Below are 23,894 nucleotides of genomic sequence, written 5' to 3'. Positions count from 1 at the left end.
GTAAGGAAGAAAATGGGGATCTGAGAGATTAAGAAAATAAAACACATGACCATATTTTAACTCCAAGTTCAAGAAGAGATTCATAGAGGTTACAGTGATGTTGGAGATACAGTCTGCTGTGGACACAAAGAGGAGGAATCCCAACTACAGCTGCACCAGGTGTCAGGAAAGGCTTCCCAGGGGAGGGAGGCCTGCAAATGAGTTCAGGAATATGTCAGGAATAGGATCAGAAACATGAAGTGTGCACAGTGGGAACAGCCAGTGCAAAGGCACAGATGCCTGAAACCATATTCAAGTCTCAGGTCTTTCTCATTAACCTTGTGTTAGTGGTCGTAGGGCTGGCGTGGTGACCAAATTTACAGACGAGTAGAGGGAATCATGTTATTTTGTTTGCTTTGTTTATTTGACTTCATTTTGTTTTTCCCAAGCCAGATTTGGAATTCTGCATGGCCATAGTATCAGGTTCATGAGCACAATGAATAGAAGAGCCTAGTGACCTTGCCCAATGGGTTAAAGAATCAGAATATTCCGAGGGGAACACTGTCAGGAAAAGAATCTCTTGGCTTCTTAAGAGTAAAGCCTCCAGGTATTGAGGCACTGAGGGGCTCTCCATCCTGAGCTGGAGACTTCCAAGGGGGGAGTGGAGCAGGAAGGGCACAGCCATTTCCCAGGCACTGAGGATTTGATCTTCATGACTATGAGGTGCACAGGCAGGGCTGTTATCCATTTACAGCTGAGGAAGTGAGCTCCCAAACAGGGGATGCCTGTCAGTGAGGAATAGAAGCCAAATGCACACCAGCACCCACAGGTGAGAAAAGCAAATTGTGTTCTCCTCATGCTTTCCATCATTTCCCCCTCTTTTCTCCTTATTGCTTCTTGAGCCAAACTTTGTTATAGACCGTGGCTTTAATCAGTTTGCTGAATTGGCTTCAAACAATTTCCCCCATACATCACCTCCTGATACTCATGACATGCTGCCCCACCCTGATGTCTTACCTAAGTCACACTTGAATTCTTTGCAATTGTCTTGAGCATTCTGAGATGTAGCCCTCCAACCTCTGCACATTTTCAGTTTATCCAGAAAACTGTTCTTTCCATTCTCATCTCTATTACTATAGAATTCGTTTCCTCAGGTCTTGGCTTAGATATCACCTCCTCCAGAAGGCCTTCCTGGACTCACATGCAATGGCATTTGTTGCTGTGTCCATCCTGTGCCTCCACAGCACACTTCCCTTCTTCCGTTACACCTATCGCAATGTGTTGTCATTGCCTGGCTATTTTCCTGTGTTCCTCACCAGAGAAAGAGACTTTAGTGACTGGTAAGCAGGGTTTTCTTATTCTCCATCATCTCTCTGGCGTGATGCGTGACATTTGACAAATGATGCATGCTCAGGAAATATGTTGATTGGATGAGTTAAATTATGCAAATTATCTACACTGGTTTGCTCAATGAATCCTGGGAGAGATCAGAAAAGGTGTAACAATTCTCCAGTGGAACACCTTCCCATGTTTCCATGGCAGCTTGGGGCACCTCAGTTCTGTCTCTCTTAGCCATATTCCCACATTCTGCCCCTGCTCAAGAGGTCAAGCAAGGTCTGCTCAAGCAGGGAGCCCATTTTCCTCTGGAAAATATTCACTGCTTCTATTTTGCATTCTTTTGACTCTGATGTTGTCCGTGAAGCCAGGAGCTTCTGGAATCTCTATTAGCACCAGGCTGTGTGAACAAACTCCAGGCCAGAGCTGCAGCTGGGAAGAATGCCCCTGGTGTGAACAGAGTTGATCTGAGTGTGTGTGTGTGGAGAGAGTAGGCAGCATTTGCTTTTGCTGTGAGTGGCCAGGGTGGTCAGGTGTAAAGCAGAATGAATGAGTCAAATACGTGTTGAATCCCTCAAAGGCATTGGGACACTGTAGAAAAGTGAGCTTGAACTTTGGAGGCACACATCCCATAATTAGAATGCAGATCTGCCACTGTCTATAAACTTAGATAAGGAATTTAATTTTCCTACCTCCAGCTTCTCATTGTCAAATTAGATGAGTATCAGTACCTAAGGCAGGCATGTTCTAAGGATGAGATGAAGTGATTCTGTTGGGCCTCTTAGATGAGTTCTGAGTATTTAGGCCCTGTCACTCTCTCTCTGAGTCAGAGTTCTCTGGAAAAAATAGAACAAATAAGGAGAGAGAGAGAGAGAGAGAGAGAGAGAGAAAGAGATTTTAAGGAATTGGCTCCCTGTGATTGTAGAGGCTGGCAAGACTAAAATCTGAAGAGTGGGCTGGCAGGCTAGAGACCCAGGGAAGAGTTGATGTTGCAGCTAGAGTCCAAATGCAGTCTGCTGATGGAGTTCCCTCTTCCTCAGGAAAGGTTAGTCTTTTTCTGACAGCCTTCAACTGATTTGATGAGGCCCACCCTCATTCTGGCTCTTACTCTGTTTTACTCAAATTCTAATGATTTTAATGCTAATCTCATCTGAAGAATATTTTCACAGAAACATCTAGAATAACGTTTGACAAAATATCTGGGTACTGTGACCCAGCCACGTTAACACATAAAGTAAACAATGACACTATCTATCACATTAGATATGTGAATGAATGGGGATTCTTCATCTTTCAAATATAGTGTGATTCCACAATTCTTAAAATTAGCACAGCAGCAGGGGCTTCCATTCTATTTTAATCTTCCACTATAAATATCCAGGAGACAGTGACTTAAGTCTCCAAGCCAGTACCAAGAACACTCTGTGTTAAAGGGGTCGACATATTACTAGGTCTCTGTATCTAGAAGATGCACAACAGTATCCTTGGAAAGAAAAGCCTAATCTGGTTATCTGAAAACGTGGACAAATAGCAGCCTGTGCAATAATTGTACCAGTGAAGGACTGTCTACTACCAGCAATGGTAATGCCAGAGAAACTCTGATTATTCTTCCTTCTCATCCCACCTTCATTCATCCAATCAAGGCTGTCATCTCCCAGAGATAGCACTCTGATGAGGTGGGGTACTTAGACAAGTATACAGGTAGCACTCTGCCAGCTGGAAAGCCTGGATGCATGTCTCAGTAGGCAAGCCCAGGCTCCCACTCTTATTGGCACATGGGTATCCAGGGAAGCTGTCCATGCCTTGAGCCTCCTCCAGGGCCAAGGCTGGGGGTGCTGCCCTGGGCTAGCTAGCTAATCTACTTGGGTTTCAGTCCTGCAGCACACAGCCCATCCCCTTTCCTTCCTTGGATGTAATGCTGCCAAGGTTGACTTCCTAGCAACTGAATTTGAGCCATGCCAAGCTTTCTGTAAATCCTGCTAAAAATGTATTTGTATTAAACAAGAGACATCCCTCAGATCTAGACATTAGGTGTGGAACTAAAAGTCTCCGTTTCTAACTCATTCAGTTGTTGTAGGGACACAAACTAAGACATAATTTCTACATTAGCGACGATGCACCCTGAGCCTGGCACCCTGTGGTGACCATATTTTTCTCTTGTCCATTCTGATTGTACAACCCCCTTTGTCTGGTAATAGCACCCCCTTTCCTATGGTAAAATTGTTCCTCAGTCTATATGATCCTGATGGGAGAAGGAAGCTTGTCCTTCTGGCTTCCAGTTACCCAACTATAGGGAGATCCAGGGTGAACCATTCATAATCCTGGATCTCACTGAACACAGAATGGCCCAAGGAGTATGGTGGGGAGAGAAAGAGAGAGAAGGAGGAGGAAGAGGAGGCCATTTAAAACTTAGAACCTGTAGAATAGAACACAACTGAAGTCAGTTACACTCTCTGGGCAGAACAGTAGAGTGTGTATGTATGTGTGTGTATTGGGATTATAGATGATTTATGTTTTCTGTGGTTTTGAATTTTTTAAATAAAAAGAAAAATGCAAACAGAAAAAAGATAAATATATTCCAACAGAAGGAATTCAATGTTTCAATTCAATATATGCTATTTATACTATGAAGCTAATATTAAATAATACTGATGATACACAGTAAGCAAAAAAAAAGGAAGGAAGAATCTCACAAACATAATGTTGAGCTAAGGAAGCCAGACCCCAAAGAGGACATGCCACATGATTCCATCAATATAAAGGTTAACAACAGGCAAAATCAGTTTATCAGAAGCTGTTTATCAGAAGTCAGGAGAATGATTACCCTTGGAGCATACTGGAAGGGCATAAGAGGAAGGCTTCTGGGTGGATGGAAATATTCTCTCAGCTGGCTGCTGGTTATGGGTACATACGCAGTTTGTGAAGGGAGATCAAGCTGTGCACGGGTGATTTGTACACTTTCCTGTTTGTTATACTTCAGTGGAATGTTAACTTTTTTTTTTTTTTTTTTTGACAAACCTTGTCCTGTATCACCTACATCAGTCGTTCAGGAATGATGGCAAGGTTGTTCTGGTATACTTAAGGGGATGTGTCCCATAAGTTTGTTGTATTTCACATCATCTTTTTCAAATTCCAGACTAGTTCTTACTGGTTTGAAAATTAATGACTTTTGCACTTGCACTTCTTCAGTGCTTCCTTGATTTTGCAATTCTCAGCAAAATGCTCTGCATCTGCCCTTCTCACAACTTACTGTGGCATTGAAGGTGTGGTTTTCTGGACCTTGTCTGTGATTCACGTTCTGAAAGAGTAAAGAGAAGCCAGCCCTCTCTGCTTTCTCCAGATGATAATGTAGGCATGCCCAGTGGTTTATGGAAGAATAGAGCGGCAATTACTGAGCTGCACATACGTAAACATTCCTAGATTTTAGATGTAGTATATGTAAATGTAATTAGTCTGGCAAAATATTATGGTTTTAACAACCAGCACCAGTTTCCTCTTTGAGAGTAAGTTATCTTTTATTGGACAAAAGTTCCCTAATACATCTCTGTGATGGAAATAAAGATCCCAAGGACCTGGCCTGGGTGTTGGTTGATTTCAGGGTTTCAGAGAAAAAAAGGCAAAGTGGGTCTTCATAAAAATGGGGAAGGAATGGATTGTGGTTCTTTGGTGTAAAGGAAGCTAAGAGAACAAAGGAATTTCAGGAAAGATGAGTGGAAGTCCTTAGTGTGGTGAGGATATTTTAAAAATGGAGGTACTAGCATATTTTATTTCATTTATTGAACTAATCTGGTACAAATCCTAACTGTAAACTCCACTGATTCAGTGGTTGCCTTGTGTGAATGAGATTTTAAAATGGCACCTGAAGACAGGGCCGAGTTTCTCATTCAGATTGACATCATGCATGTTATCAGAGAAACAGAGACCAGGGAAAGAAGGAGCTCAAGGAGGCAGATGAGGCCCCAAGGAATGAGCCTCTGGGTGTGTGTTGAATATTTTTGTTAGGCCTTTGATTTCCGTAGCCATGGAAATGCACAGGTCAAGGGACTGGGGAAGGAGGAGGACATTCAGGCAGGGAACCCAAATGATAACTAAGTTACATAAATGTAAAAGTGAGTTATCTTGAAATCATTCTTCCTACCACATTGTAAGTGGAATTTTACAGTACTTTTATTTATTTATTTTTTTTAATATTTATTTCCTTTGAGAGAGAGAGTGAGAAAGCAGGGGAGAAACAGAGAGGAGAGAGAATCTCAGGCAGGTTCCCCGCTGTTAGCACAGAGTCTGATGTGGGGGTCGAACTCACAAACTGTGAAATCTTGACCTGAGCTGAAACCAAGAGCCAGTCACTTAACTGACTGAGCCACCCAGGCACCTCAGTACTTTTAAATATATACAACAGCTCAATAGTCCTCAACACTTTTGTAGAAGAGAAAATTGTGCTTTGTTTTACAAAGCAATAACTTATCACAGATTTGAGAGTTTATGACATGCACCACCCCTTGTGCTATATATATGCGTTGAGCAAAGCAGACATGGCCATGGCTTGTGTTTAGACTTACGGTCTAGCAGAGGCAGCAGAAATAAACAAATTATTATAAAAGCATTGTGTCCAGTGCAGGAAGTCAAGATCCTATGGGAGTCTATGATAAGAAGTGCAAACTCATCTGGGGGAAAAAAAAAATATCTCAAGGATGAGGATCAAGAAGGCAGGCTATGTCAAGTTGCCTTAAAGATCAATAAAAAAATGGTATAAAAAGATAGAGGCACCCAATTGATATACAAACCTGGCTCATGTCAACCCATTTCAGCTAGCTATTTAATATTCCTGGTAGCCCATCAGATTTCCCAGTAAACCTATCTGTATGGAAAATACAGAGGGAAGTATATTGAATTTGAGTGTTACATTTAATTAGTTTAAAAGTGCTCTCGAGTTTTATACATGATCCCTTTGAAAAGTTATTCAAACCATTAACTTTTTCTTTCTAGAAACAAAATGTCATTTAAAGAGTGGTTAAGAGTGCCTCTGCTTTAATATAAAGGCCAAAGAACTAAAATTCTGTGATTCTACACCTTAAGCATCAAATCTTATCAACAGATAACACAAATGTGATCTTTAACATTAGAAAGTCTATGTGTTTAAAGAACTAAACATAAAACCATAGAATGATTTTCCCCATTAAAATGGAAATATTTAAAAATATAAAAAATAACCAGTCATGGCAAGATAATTTCCAAAGAGGAACACTGGTTGAGAATTTAAATCAGTAGCCTTTTTTTGGTGGGGGGAGGGGGTGGGAAAGAATTTGTAAAAAAAGTTAAATTGTATCTTTCCTTTACTTCAAAAATCTTATTTTTAGGGGAATGCTCAGATTTATTTTCACATTTACATACACATATATGTATAAGAAAGTTCTTATATGGTAGCAGTGTTGGTAGTTATTAAAAATAGGAGCACCTGGGTGGCTTAGTCAGTTAAGCATCTGACTCTTAGTTTTGGCTCAGATTATGATCTCATGGTTCCTGAATTTGAGCCCCGAGTTGGCTCTGCACTGAGAGCAAGGAGCCTGCTTGGGCTTCTCTCTCATGTCTCTGTCATGTCTCTCTCTCTCTCTCTCTCTCTCTCTCTCTCTCTCTCTCTCTCTTTGCCCCTGCCCCTGCCCCACTCATGCTCTTTCTCTCTTTCTCAAAATAAACAAATAAACTAAAAAAAAAAAAAAAGCCCGGAAATAGTCGAAATGCCTATCATTTGGGGAACTAGTATAATACTAGTATAATATAAAGCATAGTTTATCCAAATAACCAAAGATGGGATAGCAGGCAGCTATCAAAAGCTATCATGTTATAAGAACAGTGGATAACCTGATAAGATGTTCAGAATATATTATGTAAGGCATAGAAGCTCCCAGTTGCGATGTAGAGCAGGTACTCGAGTTGGGTGCTGGAAGAGGGAATCTTTCCCCTTCTTCCATTCCACCATCGACCTGTAAACATTCTCAACTTGGAGAATGCCAACAGGAGCACTTTCAACCATTTTAGGAGGAAAAGCGGCTATTTTGTTTTCTGAGTGTAATGAAATATCTGACTCCATTTTTTGATGTTTGGTAATGGCTCTTAAGTCTCAGCCTTCCCTCTTTCCCATCTGCTCCACATCTAAGCAAGCTGGTAAGAAAGCTGATGCTGCCTCCTGTGGGTACACTGGCAGATTCCAACCAATCAAAGCCCTGCCCACATAGGGTAGCCCTCACCCCAGCCTATTCCTGGGCCACAATAACAAACCCACACCAGTCGCCTTTTACTGTACTCTGGAGCTCATTTCCAGACCAGCTGGGGAGCCTACCTTGCTCTCCCCAGAAAAGTAAGTATATGAGTAATAAGTCTTTTCAAAGCTTCTCGGTGTGTGCAAGTAGTGTATCTTGTGTCGTCAGTCTCTACATCCCAGCCACATTTTGGGGGGGGGGGGTCCATCTTGTTTCTGCAGAGTGGCTACATCGCTGACTTTCATGTCCATTTGGCTGTGTCCCAATCTCTTAGTGAGTCTTCACTCCAAAGCACCTATCTATGCTCCGTACTGTGATTCTGGGGACTAGGCTTTGCAAACCACATCCCTCCTTTGCCACTTCTCCTCCCATTAGGTTCTAGAAATAGCCTTGGTCTGGAGGAGAGTGAAGGGGCTTATTCCTCTGGATTACTTACTTTTCTCACCAGCCTGACTTGAGGAGTGACTCCTCCCCGTGTAGTGGCAGTTAGCTCTAGCTTCCAGACTCTCCCCAGCACGAAGAACCAGTTCTGTCACGAACCCTTAGAAAGACCAGCTCCAGCTAGACTGTACTTCTTGGAGATCTAAGTCATAGCTCTGTGAAATTCCTTTTGCAAGCTCCTGATATCCCAATATCTGCTGGCTGGTACCCACAGGACCACTTTATGCTTGGAGGTATGGATAATCCCAACCTCCTTTCTTTGTTCCTTAGACCTTGTTACCTGCTTCTCGAAGTTACTCCTTTATAACCTATTTCTTTTTGTTTTCCTTTTTCCTTCTCAATTCCCTCTATTAAATTCTCTCTGCTAAACTTATGGGTATGGTTTCTGTTTCTCTGATTTGATCCTTCCTACTACAAACAGAAACTTGTACTAATGGGTGAAGCTACTTTATCTCTGCCTTGTAGATTTGAAAGAAGAGCTTGGGTTTCTCTTTGTTTTTCCTGCTTCCAGTTGCTAAGAACACCTACAGAAGTGCTTAGGGTCAACCTCCTAGAGCTGAGCCCAGATTTCCATGATTCACTCTTTTTCCTCTGCTTTACATTCTTTGTTTGTGAGGTAGGCATATTTTCCATAGAGCTGACTAGGTGAGTACAGTCCGACATAATTCTCCCCACAGTAGATCTGAGGGCATAGGTTTGGCAAATGGGTTATTAAGAGGACCTCTTTTTAACATGAGATGTCAGCTACATTCTCTAATCTTGCCCTAGAAAAGACACCCACAAGTTTGAAATTATTAAGCCTCTGTTATTATTACCTCCACATTTGACACCTTGTTTCTCTTTCCAGTGCTTGTTATAACCTGGAAAGGGGGAATATTAAATGAGTGGTACCCTTAATTTCCAACAGGCAGAAATCAAACAGAAGGAGACTAGAATAGTATTCCCCCAAATACGTGTAACAACTGTTATCTCTGGATGATTTTTATAGTTTTATATCTTTTATATCTCTCTGAATTTCACCTATACTGAGCTTGTATCATATTTTTATTAAAGAATGATTATAATAAAATTTTTAAAAAGAAACTAAATCTCGAGAGAAATTACACTATGAGAGGAAAAATTGAACTGTCAAAAGCATGAGATTTATAATCAAGTCATGTTGTCTCAGCCATGCCCCCAGTTTCTTGTGTATCCTCCCAGCCAAGAGGAGAAACAATGGTCCAAAGAGTGCAAGAAGAAACTAACCCAAGCAGAGGCACATAAAGGGCTCATTTTAGAAGCATAAGCGAAAGAGAGTGATTAGGTAGGGGATGAAAGTAGATGTGCAGTGGACAAATAAGGGTAAAGTGGAGGGAAGAAAGAGCCCAGGGTTTGCACGCAGTGGCATCTGATCTACCACCATCTATGGAGATTTCCTCAGAAAAGGAGGTTGGCTCCTGGCCCCAGCTGGCAGCTTCTCCAATCTCTCTCTCATGTCAGACATCTGTCAGCACTCTGTGAGGACCATTGGAAATCAAGGCCATTCACAGTTTGTCTTGGACCTCTTCAAGTCTTCCCACCCCTACTGGCTACTGAAAAGGAAAGGGGAAAAAAGTTATAAAGTTTCTCTAGCCACAGTGAGAATAGCCAAAAAAAGAAAAGAGAACAAGACAGTCTTAACAAAGGAGAAGTGTTCCCAGGACGCCTCATTGTCAAAGGCTCCATTCATTCATTCATTCCCCCGAATGTTTATTGAGCATAACTATGTGCCAAGCATGGCAGTCAGCACTGGTGACACATTATTAATGTCAACCTGAGCTAGGCGTCCTTTATCTTGCCCTATGTTCTTCCGTCAAACAAACTAGAGCTCCTCCAGCCTCAACTCACTTCCACCCCTCTTAAGATGTTCTCTTTCCCCTGAGAGCAGAATATAGATTGTACCTATCACATGCCTAGATATCTGAGAAAGGGGAAACAAGACAGGGGAGCTCATCTTCAGTTGACTACCCCAAAGGGGCACATATCTAACCAGTGATAGCTTCATCTGCTTTCAGTTGACTCTGAAACTTTAAGCTCAAGAATATATACTTGTACTAGGTGTCAGTCTTCAAAAGTACAAACATACATAAATGCTTTTTACATGTTGATACCTTTGTTCATGCTACTTTTTCTGGATTTTCCTTTATTATTTTTCTATTTGCTGTCAAGTTCCTACATAATTTTTTGTTTTTTTTTTCTTATGAAATATTCTTTGTCATGTATACAAGATGTATATCTAATGTGTGTTGTAGATAGATGATAGATAATATAGAGAAGATAGATAGGTAGAATAGATAAAGGATGGGGCACCTGGGTCCAACTTCAGCTCAGGTCATGATCTCATGGTTCATGAGTTTGAGCCCCAAGTCGGGCTCTGTGCTGATAGCTCAGAGTCTGGAGCCTGCTTCAGATTCTGTGTCTCCCTCTCTCTCTGCTTCTCCCCTGCTCACACTTTGTCTCCCTCTATCTCTAAAATAAATAATAAAAAATTAAAAAAATAGATAAAGGAGCACTAAGAAAACAACCGTGTATACTCCATTCGACTTCAAAATTAGAACATTACAGAACCATTCAAGCTGCCTGTGTGCCTTTCCCTGTATGCATTCCATTATCCCGCTCTCAGCTTCCAGAGGTTAACCACTATTCTGAATTTTGTTTTTATTATTAACAAATCCCTTATTAACTGTCCCTTATTTTTATTTATTAACTATCCCTTGTTCTTCTGTACTGAATTCTCTACAAATTTATGCCTCTGTTTACCGTATCTGTTTTATACCTTTACATAAATGGAATCATACTATATGTATTTCCTCATGAATTACTACTTTCAATCAATCTTATGGTTTTAAATTAATCTATGTTGAATTTTGCACTACTTTTTTCTTTCTGCTGTATAATATTCCACATAATGACTGTACTGCAATGTATCGATTCTACTGATTACAGGAATTGGAAATGTTCATGGTTTATTGCTAGTAAAATCAGTGTTGCTGGAAACATCTGAATAGAATGAGTAGGAATGTCTCCTACTCTATATGCACAAGTTTCTCCTAGGTAATATTCCTAGAAATATAATTGCTGAATTTAGGGCTTTTAAAATTTGGGAGTTAATACCAGTGTACTTTCACTGTGTTTGGATCAATTTACATTCAATTGGCATGATATGAGAGTTGCTGTCGCTCTATGCCCTTTATAACAATCAATATTATTAGACATTTCCAATGCAAATTGTTATCTTATGCTGTATTATTTGGCATTTCCTTTTTAAATGGGCATTTTAAAAAATGTTTATTGGTTCTTATGTTTCTGCTTCCATGAAATATCTGCCCACAACTTTGTTCATTATTACATGTAGCTACATGCTCTATAATCAATATATTTTATTTTTTAATTAATTAAATTTTAATGTTTATTTTTAAGAGAGGCAGAGTGCAAGCATGGGAAGAGGCAGAGAGAGACAGAGACACAGAATCTGAAGCAGGCTCCAGGCTCTGAGCTGTCAGCACAGAGCCCGACGCGGGGCTAGAACTCGCGAACCACAAGATCGTGACTTGACACTTTAGTTGGACACTTAACTGACTGAGCTTGGTGCCCCTAATCAATATATTTTAGATACTAATGCTTTTTATTGTTGTTAAATGCCTTTTCCAAATGTGTGGCAAGCTGTAGTTTCACTTTCTTTATGCTATTGATGAACATAGCTTCTTAATTTAAAAAATGTAATTAGCTTTATCAGTCTTTCCCTTTTTGATTTGTACTTATTTATCTTTTTTCATATTTTTACACTTCGAAGTCACATATATAATCCCTTTCTAAAATTTAAATTTTAAATTAATTTTTACATGTAGTATAAGGAAACATGTTCTTTTATTTTTCCAATGGCAGGTTCCATGTATTTATCCATTCTTTCCATCTTTGTTCTGCAGTGTCATTTTTGTTGTCTATTGCTTATATAAATGCCTATCCCATCATTTAACTTTCTGTTTGGTTCCATTAGTTTGCCTATAGCTGCAGCAATCTAAAGAGCCTTAATTAGTAGAACTTCAAACAAGTCCTACTCTGTCCCTAGGCAAATTCCCCTGTCGTGTTTGTTTTTCAGGAGTATCTTAGTTTCTTTTTGTCTTTTAATATAAATTTCAGAATTAGCTTGTCAATTACACACACACACACACACACACACACACACACACACACACAAATCTTACAGAGATGTTGATTGATATTGCATTAAATCTATTAATTTAGGGAGAATCAATATCTTTAATAGATTGAGTATTTATGTCTATGAATATTTCATGTTTCTCTACCAATTAAGTATGTAAATTGATACAGTCATTATGGAAAAGAGTATGGACATTCTTCAAATAACTAACCATAGAACTATATTATCCAGCAATCCTGCTTCTGGATGTGTATCTGAAGGAAACAAAATCAGAAAGAAATATCTGCACTCTCATGTTTATTGCAGTATTATTTACTATAGCCAAGATATACAAACAATCTAAGTGTATATGGATGGATGAATGGATAAGGAAAATGTGATATATTACATATATAATATAGTATATATATAGTTATATATTTATATAACATAATAATATAATATCATAAAATACAGCATATCTATTATATATAATAGAATATAATTCAGCCATGAGAAAGGATGAAATCTTCCCATTTGTGACCACATGGACAAACCTGAGAAGACATGCTCAGTGAAATAAACCAGAGAGAAAAAGACAAATACTGTATGATCTCACTTACATGTGGGATCTAAAAAACAAATACAAAACAGTTGAACTCAAAGAAATAGAGAGGGATGCCTGGCTGGCTCAGTCTGTGGAGCATGCAACTCTTGATCTCAGCGTTGTGAGTTTAAGACCCGCATTGAGTGTTGAACCTACTTAAAATTAAAAAATAAAAATAAAAGAGGGGTGTCTGGGTGGCTCAGTTGGTTGAACATCTGACTCCAGCTCAGGTCATGATTTCACAGTTTGTGAGTTTGAGCCCTGCGTTGGGCTCTGTGCTGACAGCTTGGATCCTGGAGCCTGCTTCGGATTCTGTGTCTCCTTCCTTCTCTGCCCATTCCCTGCTTGCACTCTGTCTCTGTTTCTCAAAAATAAATAAATAAATGTAAGAAAAAATTTTAAAAAATAAATAAATAAAAGAAATAGTAGATTGGTGGTTGCCAGGGGTGGGAGGTGGGGGAAATGGGGCGATTTTGGTCACAGAGTACACACTTCCAGTTATCAGATGATTAAGTTCTGGGCATCTAATGTACAACATGGTGACTATAGTTAATACTATATTGTATACTTGAAATTAGTTAAGAGAGTAGCTTTACCTGTTCTTACCACACACACACAAAAAGAATATACAAAGTAATAGATGTGTTAGTTAACTTGATTGTTGTAATCATTTAACCATGTATATGTATATCAAATCATCACTCTTTACACTTTAAATATGTAGTTTTATTTATAAAATAAATAGTTATAAAATAGTTATACCTCACTAAAGCTGAAATGTGTGTTAGGAAAAAAAAAAGTTACTGTCCTCTTAAGAATTGGCATTGTTACTCACAAATAGAGGTTAAACTGTACTGGATATTTTTTCCTGCATCTATTGAGATTACTTTTATCCTTAAATATGACAATATGATAAAATATCTTAATAGATTTTATAATGTTGAATCAACTTTTCCATCTAGATTACAGTGATAATGGAATAACGCTGGGTTTAGATTATGACTCTATCACACTATATGGTTGAATGTTTACCTACTAATTTTTTAAGTTTATTGTTTTACCTCCCAAATCCCCTTGTATTCCACTAGTAGTACACATACTTCACTTTATGAAGTGTTGGGCTAGATGATCTTCCAAACCAATCTAGAATTCAAGGGTCCAGGGAGTGGTACAGATGAATGCTGAGCTCAAAAATTAGAGGGCTTCCTGGTAGCATTGGGAATTCTTAAGGAAGTCTTGTGTGGGAATAGTAAAGAGGTGAGATTTAGATTTTCTGGGACTTTCTAGCTGAATTCTAGCACATGGGCTGGCATGACACTAACTTAATAACTATTTATATGATGGTTAAGTTTGCCAGGAGGCTTGATCTGAGTTAGGTACACCCGAGGTTCACTCTATAAATGATAGGCTACTAGATACAACCAAGTAATCAGTTTCTACATTCATAGCATTAGTTGGCATCTGATAAGAAACTCAACATGAACTTACCGTGTGCCTGCAGTTACCATCTCACTAGTATCAATGTTGTTTATGAGAATGCAGTCTGGGTTTTATGGTAGAGTCATTAGGAAAAGGGCATTTCTCCAAATAGTGGAGTACCTAAAAAGCACACTAAATATATCCTAAACATCCCCAGTGCTTGCTTACCTAATAGACAAAATATGCAGAAATCCAATGGGCCACTCTTTATGTGGACCTATACAGTCTCTTGTGGGTGGGTAGCTGTTTGCATGGCTAGCTTTGCTCAGGAACAGGGGATAGCTTGCTTTTTGCAGTTCATGTTTATTTTGCAGCAATTGAAGTCCTTCCAAATAGCAGTTAATGAGAATTACAGAGATATTGCGCTGTCTTGAGAAAGTTGTACAATTCCACAGGCTATCTGAGTCAAGATTTCAAGCAAGCAAGTGCACATTACAGTTTTTGAAGGGTACCTACCCCACCTGAGCTCACCCAGGCAGCATCTTTCCATGTCGCGGAGTAAGAGACATACAACGGGAGACCTGGTCTTCTTACAGTCTTGGCTATTAGGTGCAGTAGAAGTTTTTAAAGTGGTTATTTGTTAATCCAAAAACATCTGACCCTTGAAGAATCTGTTTTACTAATCAAAGAAGAGTTGTTCTAGATATTGACTGTTCACTTTTTACAAGTCTCATGTTTCTAGTTTAAGATATTTGAATTAGATTTGCCAGTAATTTACTGTATGGCTTTGGCTACTTATTTATTCACCTGGATCTCAACATACCTATGATAAAACATTATTAAAATGAAATAAAACAAAACTAAAAAACAAAATTTGGATTGAGTAATCACCAGAATTACTTCTGTTTAAAAGATGTGTAGTTCTAGAGTGTGACTGACATCCAGCAAGGATTTTATCAGCTGTAACTACCTGAGAGTCTACTCCCAGGAGTGTCTTCTGTAGGTATTGATTCTCAAAGACAATCTGATTCATGCTTAAGACACAAGAGGGACTGGTTGACATGAATAGATACCTTGGGAAATCAGTGAGCAAGGTGAAAATAGGATATTGAGATATTACCCAACTCAGCCATCAATGCAGTTCCAAAGCCTTTACCAATAAGTTACAGAGAGGGAGGGAGGGAAAATATAAGAGACTCTTAAATACTGAGAACAAACTGAGAGTTGATGGGGGGTGAAGGAGAAGGGAAAGTGGGTGATGGGCATTGAGGAAGGCACCTGTTGGGATGAGCACTGGGTGTTGTATGGAAACCAATTTGACAATATATTATATTTAATTTTTAAAAAGTCAAATTTAGAATACTCAAAAAGCCTTTAGTCAAAACAAGGACAGTCTTTATGGCTAAATAAATGGGGTGGCAAGGGCCATTTCAGAGTTGGGAATTTTAGAGAAGCAGAAATCGTGGCTTTTATTTTAGATGGCTGAATACTAACATTTGACTCTATTAGTTACTGGTTTTGTGACACTGGGTGAGTTGCTTAACCAGAGCCAGCTTCTTAACCATGTGACCTGTGCAGTCACATAAGACCCTACACTTAAAAGGGTCTCATGATTGGCTTAATATTTTGCTGCTGCCATCTTGAAATTCCCAGTAACTTTTGAACAAGGAGCCATGCATTTTTACATTTCACTGGGTCCTGCAATTATTTAACTAGTCTTGAGCTTAACCTTTCTGAAACTTGGCTTTTCTGTCTGTGAAATGACAATAGTAATGCTTGTTCAGAATCACGGTGAGGACTGAGTGAGATAATTATGAAAGTTTCCAACAAGCTCAATGTATGTGTTTGCTAAATAAATGATAAGTCTTGGTCCATTTCTAAACCCAAATCTAACTGTTCTTTAAAAGGAGACACAAGACTCAGTTTTGTTCATTTGTTTTTGTTTTGTTTTTTAATTTTCTCCTTACTTTACATTCACAGACTGGTGCAGTTCAAAAGTGGAAGCATAAAACCATCTTGAATAAAAGCTATTTTTGGCCAGCTTAGAGATATTAAATATAATAAAATTTCTTATGTGTTTATAGTTGGTTCTGGGGCTTCCCATGGATTGATAGTTCTGATAAGGCTTTTGAGAATGTCAACAGTATACTGCATTTCAAACAGTACAGTGTGTCCATATCAACAATTAACATGGAGTTTGACCCCTTACATGTCTTCTCTGGACAAATACGCCCTTAAATGGCCAATATCTTACTTCAGTAGATCTTAAGTTGTGGGGACAATGTGAGTTGTTACTATGGAGAAGTTATGTCATTTATCTCCCTTGAACTCTCCGTTCTGAACACATTATTAGTTTTTAAAGAATATGAATTCTTCAGTTTCAAAAGAGGTCTTCTCCTTTCACCTCTTGCTGAAGAGATTTTGATGAATATCTTTTGTTGTTTGATTTTGTTTCCATTTACACATTTTTTCTGTATTTTAAAAGAATTTGATGTGATAGTCATAGACTTGCAATTTTACCTAGAATGGAATGGAACAGAGAGTCAAGGGATTTCTAACAAAATAAATAATAAAATTGTAATGATAGCTCACATTTAATGAACTACGTACCGGTAGTCTCAAGAACTTATCACATCTGTTATTTTATCTTCATAACAGCCTTATGAGATATGTATTTCCCCATATGTAAATATAGAAAGTGGGGTTTAACACAATGAAGTAATTTGATGAGTCACATTAGTTGTAACCCTAGACTCAGATCCATGTCTACTGAATTCCAAAACCTGCATATTTAACCTTTATGGTATCCAAAGCAAAAATATCAGATAAGTAAAGAACTTACCATAAGGGAGGAGAAAGTCAGTTGGTATTCATTCATTCATTCATTCATTCATTCAGAGGGAGGCAAACCATAAGAGAGTCTTAAATACAGAGAACAAACTGAAGGTTGATCGTCGGGGGTGGGGCGAAGGGGAAAATGGGAGATGGGCATTGAGGGGGCATTTGTTAGGATGAGAACTGGGTGTTATATGTAAGCGATGAATCACAGGAATCTACCCCCAAAACCAAGAGCACACTGTATGTTAGCCAACTTGACAATAAATTATATTAAAAATAAAATAATTAAAAAAAACAGAAATCCAATATATATTCATTGACCATATGATGAGTCAAACACTATTCTAGGCAATGGGGATATAATGCCTACAACAAATATAAGGGGCTTAAAAAATGAAAGGCAGAGCCATCCAAGTAAATTCATTATTTGAATTGTGCTAAATGGTACAAAGGAGAAGTGTAGGATATTTGGTGAGTGTGTAATAAGAGAATGGATCCCAATCTTGTATGGCCAAAAAAAAAAAAAATAAGTCTGCTTGAGGAAGTGATAATATGATAACATATATTATCATTGGATTATATAAATATTGTACATAAGTAAACAGTCCAGAGGAGAAAAGTAACCTGCTTAAGATCACACAAAGTCAATGGAACATTTGGTAACCCTAGTTTGTATTCTACGGTTCTTTCCTATGTAGGGGGCTCTGCACAATCATAATGGATTCCAGTTTCTCTTAGTAGGATCACAGGACTATATGCAGGTGCAAAATATCCTTTTCACTGATGAGAACTCACATCTAGAGAAGCACTCTCTTGAATGTCTGAATCTTCTTTCATAATCTCTGGATACTTCAAAGAATACCGCTACCTTGACCGAAGCACATACACTCACATCTCCTTCCCTAAATGTTCACATGTCTCTGGACATTCCTATCCTGTTTATCATAAAACCAAACAACTTTCAAGATCTAAATATGTGTAACTTCTTTAAAGGTTAAACATGTTTCTTCCTCTTGAGATTTATGTGTGTGTACACTCAGGGTTTCCAAGCCTTGCCATTGCCTCAGGGAATAAGACAGCTTGTTTTGGCTATAGTTTGGGAAGAGCTCAACTGAAATGTTGCTCAGATAAATGACACAAACCCCCATCCCTGATGTCATGGCTTTGCTATGGAGCTGGTGCAAAGAAGTCCACTGAGGTTATTGAAAAGGAATAAAGAGTCACTCGTTATCTTGGGTTTTTGAGAATTGAACCTTTATTATATAATCTCATTATTTTAGATAACTTGACTATGACTGTAGTTCAGATCACTTTCAGAAATACACAGTGTCTACCAGGCATGGTGTTTGGTGCTAATAATTTCGGAATGAATAAAACATTACCTGTGATATCCCTCCTTTCTCTCCTTCTCTTGTTATTTGCTTCGCTACTTCATCCTTAATTTTTTTGCTGCTTTTAGTCACTGAAAGACAGTATATAATTTGGAGGAAATATCCCTTAATTACTAGATTTCATGAACTCCAAGAAAGTTCCATTTCAGTTCTAAACTTTTATGAAGATAGTAAGTGGAAAGCTGGGTGCAAAAGGTAATTACAAGATAATATTTTTAAGATCTTGTGACAAAAATAGATTTAAAGTATATTTTAATTGGGTGGTAATTAATTGGATGACTATTGTCTCAATGCCTTTTTTATTTTTTATTTTTATTTATTTATTTTTTTTTTTAATTTTTTTTTTCAACGTTTTTTATTTATTTTTGGGACAGAGAGAGACAGAGCACGAACGGGGGAGGGGCAGAGAGAGAGGGAGACTCAGAATCGGAAACAGGCTCCAGGCTCCGAGCCATCAGCCCAGAGCCTGACGCGGGGCTCGAACTCACGGACCGCGAGATCGTGACCTGGCTGAAGTCGGACGCTTAACCGACTGCGCCACCCAGACGCCCCTCAATGCCTTTTTTAATGTCTAGAGTACTTTATAGTGTTGTGATAAAGGTAATAGTAACAAAGCAGTATGAGGGCCTAAAGAAGAGTTCTTGATTCAGGATGGAGCAGAGAGTGTAGGTGAGGATGTCTGAAAGGGAAGTGTTCCTTAAGAAGGCAATGCCTGAACAATCAGAAAGACGACTTTAAAGAGGAATGAAGAAGAGTAACATTCCAGGCAGAGAGAATCCTTTGGATAAGTGCATGATGGTGTAAAACAACAGAGTGTTTTTAAGTTTCTCCAAGGCCAACCCTACCATTTTATAGAATTCATAGCCTCTGGAAAGACAAGGTTTGTGTGGAGCACTTGTCTGATGTGTTAGTGTCAGAGCAGGTACCAGAACACCAGCTTCCTGACTCCAAATCACTGGTTTCTATGCCAGTGTGAGATCTTTGTTCTGTATGTTTAGACTACATTCCAAGACCTCACTGTTGGTCAAAGTTCCTATAAACATTCTGGTTATCCCAAGCAAAATTCCTCAGCACAGGTTGCATGAGAGTGAGTCCAAGACCACCCTCTTTGCTAGATGAAAGATTATTGGAGTTTGTTATGAGATGAACAAATTGTGGAATGTCTCTAACTTTCTAACAGGGATGGGTCTTACTTAATGTTACTTTGAAAAATTCTCTCAAGCGACTTTGTTTTGACCCAAGTGGGAATTCGAATGCACCTACTCTCCTCCTCCTCCTCTCTTTCCTTTTCTTTTTTCCTCCTCCACTACCTCATTCTCAAAATTTTGTTTCTCTAGTCACTGAAAGACATGTTTTATGTTTTGAGGGAATCATATAATTTAATTAGCATATTTCAAGAAGCTCAGGAGAGTTTGAATTCTAACCATTTGAATTCTAACCTTTGAGACCAGGTTAGGAATGCAGAAGATAAGCTGTTTGACCTTGAGCAAACCACTTCTTCTGTTTCCTTCTTCTTATCTGTCCACTGAGAGGGATTGGACTGGCTGGCTTTTCACATTCCTCTCAGCCCTAAAGTTTAACATTTTGTTTTTCTATGTTGCTGGCAGAAATACTGAGTTTCTTGCAACTTGTTTTCAAAAATTGTTTTCCAGGAGTTTGATGAAAAGGAGAGCTAATTTCCCAAGCATGAGCCTGCTAATGGCTTGCACAATCTCCCCCTAGTTCTTTTAGCCAAAAATCATCACTGACTTTTCCTACCTCTTGAAGCTCTTTCCGTTTTTCTAGCATGGCTTCCTATTATGATTCTTGGATGATTTTCCATGTTTCTCCTGTGGCCAAACAAAAATAAAACAAAACCAAAAACAGCATTTCTACAAACTTGTGGAAAGAAGCCATCTGAAACACAACTATTAATGTTTCGGTGATCTAAAACAATTAAATTCTCCAAGAACAGTTTGCCATGTCCCCCCATGCCCTGCCTTTTCTAGCATCTGAGGAAAAGTGTCCCAAGTAAATGCAAGGCTAAGATGTAAGGGTGGAATTAATTTCCTCTTCCGGGATTGCTATAAAATGGGATTTTTTTTTTCTTCTCTCATCTATAAATGTGGAAATAATGTTCTAACAAAGCTAGGTGGAAAAAATGTTGACATCTCTTCATTCCTTAGTTATAAGATCACCAACACCCTTTGGAGAACTGATAACACACATAAATTAGTTCCCTCACACTAAAAGAGAGCCTGGTTTCCCAGTGGAACAGTGAAGAAGGTCTGGGAAAATGCTTACAGAAAGCTGTTATACATGCATGCTATAGTATAGTTGTGACTGGTTTCCTCATCTCATTGCCTTTGAGTTCTTACCTTTTCCTTATGTTCCTATAACATTCTGCTTGGGGTTTCCCAAAGACCTACAATATGCCATGGCTTGTCCAAATTTTTCCGTCTATGAGAGATGCCCCTTTTACCACCTATTCATTCTGGCACACCCTGGAAGAGCTCCTCAGATCACTCTTCCTGAGAATCCTGTCCTAACATCCATGAGTTGGATTCTCATCCTACAATTACACTTCCATCATGACAGTTCTTATATTACACTCCAATTGCTTTTAAGCATCTACCATGCCTGGAGGATAGGGTCTCCATTTGATTTACCTCAAAATACTCAGCACATGGGCAGCTAGGTTCTGAAGAGTACTGGATAGCACTGAACTAAGCTAGTGAAGTAAACTCTGATAAATATATCTTCCAAACACAGAGATAAACACACGGTGGGCTTCAAACATGTGTTGAAATGATTAATAAACTAATTTTAAGTAGAAGAAGAGAAAATCCATTGTTTTGTAAGGGTGTGACATTTTTGTTGGGTACTTTAAGAAAATGTTGACTTACTTCCATTCAAGATTGTCAGGGTTTTTATTTCAGAGCCATTTGGAGTCTCTCTAATTAAGGATGGTTTTTTCAATGGATGTAAAGTTTCTGTTATACATGATGATTAAGTTCTAAAGATCTGCTGTTCAACAGCAGTGTGTGTTCTCACCAAGAAACACATACATATACGCAGACACCAGAATACAAGTAAAGTTTTGGAAGTGATGGGTATATTTAGTACCTTGGTTGTGGTGATGGTATCATAGGTGTATGCGTATGTCCAAACCCATAGATATATGCATTAAATGTGTGCATTTGGGGGGATATCAATTATACCTCAGTAAAGCTAATTTAAGGTTTCAGGGTAAAGAAGGAAGCATAATTTCCTCTTGATTTTTCCAAGATTTGATTTCCTATACTGAATGGGAGAAAGAGCTCTGGAGCAAGGGTCGGCCACCTGAATTCAAATCCTAGCTCTACCACTTAATACTGTATGCGACTTAACTTCCTCACTAGTAGAAAGGAAATAAATCACCTGAGAGTGTTCTGACAAACTGAGCAAGGTAACACTTATGAAAATATTTTGTAAATATTAAAGCAATTTACAAATATTAAGTCAAAGTGGCACTCCCCTTTTCCTACTGAGCTGCCTAATCTATTAGTATTTTTCTCAACCAAAGGAAAATTGAAGGATGTGACCAGCAGAGAAGTACCACTTTCCTCTGTCCCTTTCATTCCAAAGCTCCGCCTGTGGCTAACTTTTCTTTAGCTTTATTGAGATATAATTGACAAATAAAACTGTATATATTTAAAGTGTACAATGTGATGATTTGACATCCATATATTTTGTGAAACAGTTACTTTACTCAGGTTAATTAACACATTCATCACTGTACAAAGTTAACTTTTTTTTTTAATGTGGTGAGAACACTAACGTCTACACTCCTAACACATTTTTCTATGCCTAAATTTTTAGATGTAAAAGATGGTTATAATGAGCAGTTGGCTCACCATTGCATTGCAAGGCTTTGGCACATTGTTGGGTGTTTTGGAAATTATTAATTAGAATTTGATTTAAACCAATTATTAATTGGGATTCCAAGCATTAACTGTAATTGATAGATTTGCTCTCTAGTTACATGAATTCCATTTATTAATTGCAATAAGCAGATTTGCTTTGTAGTTACCCAGGAACATTTGATCTTGTTTCTTTCTTTGTGACATGGATGAAATACCATCTTACACATCCCTCCCTGTATATTTCCTCATGATTCACAGTTCTCAATACCCTGTATATTGAAAATGGATTGTTAAATTGCAGCTATTTCCCAAATTGTTTATATGCCTGCATGTGTTAGTGTTTTTATGTTAGCATTGAATAGTGGAAGGCAGAGGACCTAAGTATGAGTCCTGGCTCCCTGACTTTCTGGCTGTGTGACAGTAGTGAAGAAGTTTCAACTCCTTAGATGAAAATAATACTTGCGCTGATCCAAATATTGAGGCAAAGGAGAAAAATAATACTCTACAACATCTTCAAGTCAGCCTATTAATCACTTATTGACATATTCTTTCATTAAGCAAATATTTATTAAGGGGTCAAGTCCTATATTGGGTATACTGTCATGAGCAAAGCAGATATGGTCCCTGGAATATACTTAAGGCCCACCTTATATCTTGGTCACTGGACAGGGTCCCGGATTAAAAGTAGTGTGTGACTTGATGGGGGTGGGGGAGAGGGGAAGGTGGGCGATGGGCATTGAGGAGGGCACCTGTTGGGATGAACACTGGGTGTTGTATGGAAACCAATTTGACAATAAATTATATTTAATATAAAAAAAATAAAGTAGCCCTTCCAATGGTGGAGCAAGATCTGCCTAAATTCTTTCAGTGATGAGTAACCCTATCCTTCATATTTCTCAAGGAACCAGAGTGTTTTAGATAGCCCTTTCATTTTGTGAAATCAGTCTCCTAGGGACTATCTTCATTTTGTGGAAACGTTAGCGCCTGGTGTCCCACAGAACAGTTTCCGCCTGGCCATATACCATGTATCTTTTAATTTTTAGGAAAATTTGAGACAAAGGAAACACGATCCTGGAAGTCAGTCAAGATTCTGACACAAAACAGGTTTGTTTTCAAAAATATCCTGTGATGGTTAATTTTATATGTCAACTTGACTGGACCACAGGAAGTCCAGAAATTTGGTCAAACGTTATTCTGGGTATGTTTGTGAGTGTATGTCTGGATGACATTAACATTTGAATTGGCAGAGTAAAGCACATTGCCCTCTTTAATGTGGATGAGCCTCATCCAATCAGTTGAAAGCCTGAATGGAACCAAAAGGCTGAGTAAGAAGGAACTCCTTGTGCTGACCTCATTGAGCTGGGACGTCATTCTTTCTTGCCTGAACATCAGCTCTTCTTGGGTCTCAAGCTTGCTGACTTTCGGACTGAAGCTTGCAACATCTGCTCTCTTGGTTCTCAGACCTTCAGACTCAAACTGAAACTATACCACCTGCTTATCTGCTTCCCTCAATCTCCAGCTTGCCCACCGTAGATCTCGAGTCTTCTTAGCCTCCATAGTTGTGTGACTCAATTCCTTATAATA

The sequence above is a fragment of the Panthera tigris genome, chromosome D4 (assembly GCF_018350195.1).
Source record: "Panthera tigris isolate Pti1 chromosome D4, P.tigris_Pti1_mat1.1, whole genome shotgun sequence".
NCBI lineage: Eukaryota > Metazoa > Chordata > Mammalia > Carnivora > Felidae > Panthera > Panthera tigris.
The sequence above is the reverse complement of the archived record's forward strand: the minus strand, read 5'-3'. Positions refer to the sequence as shown.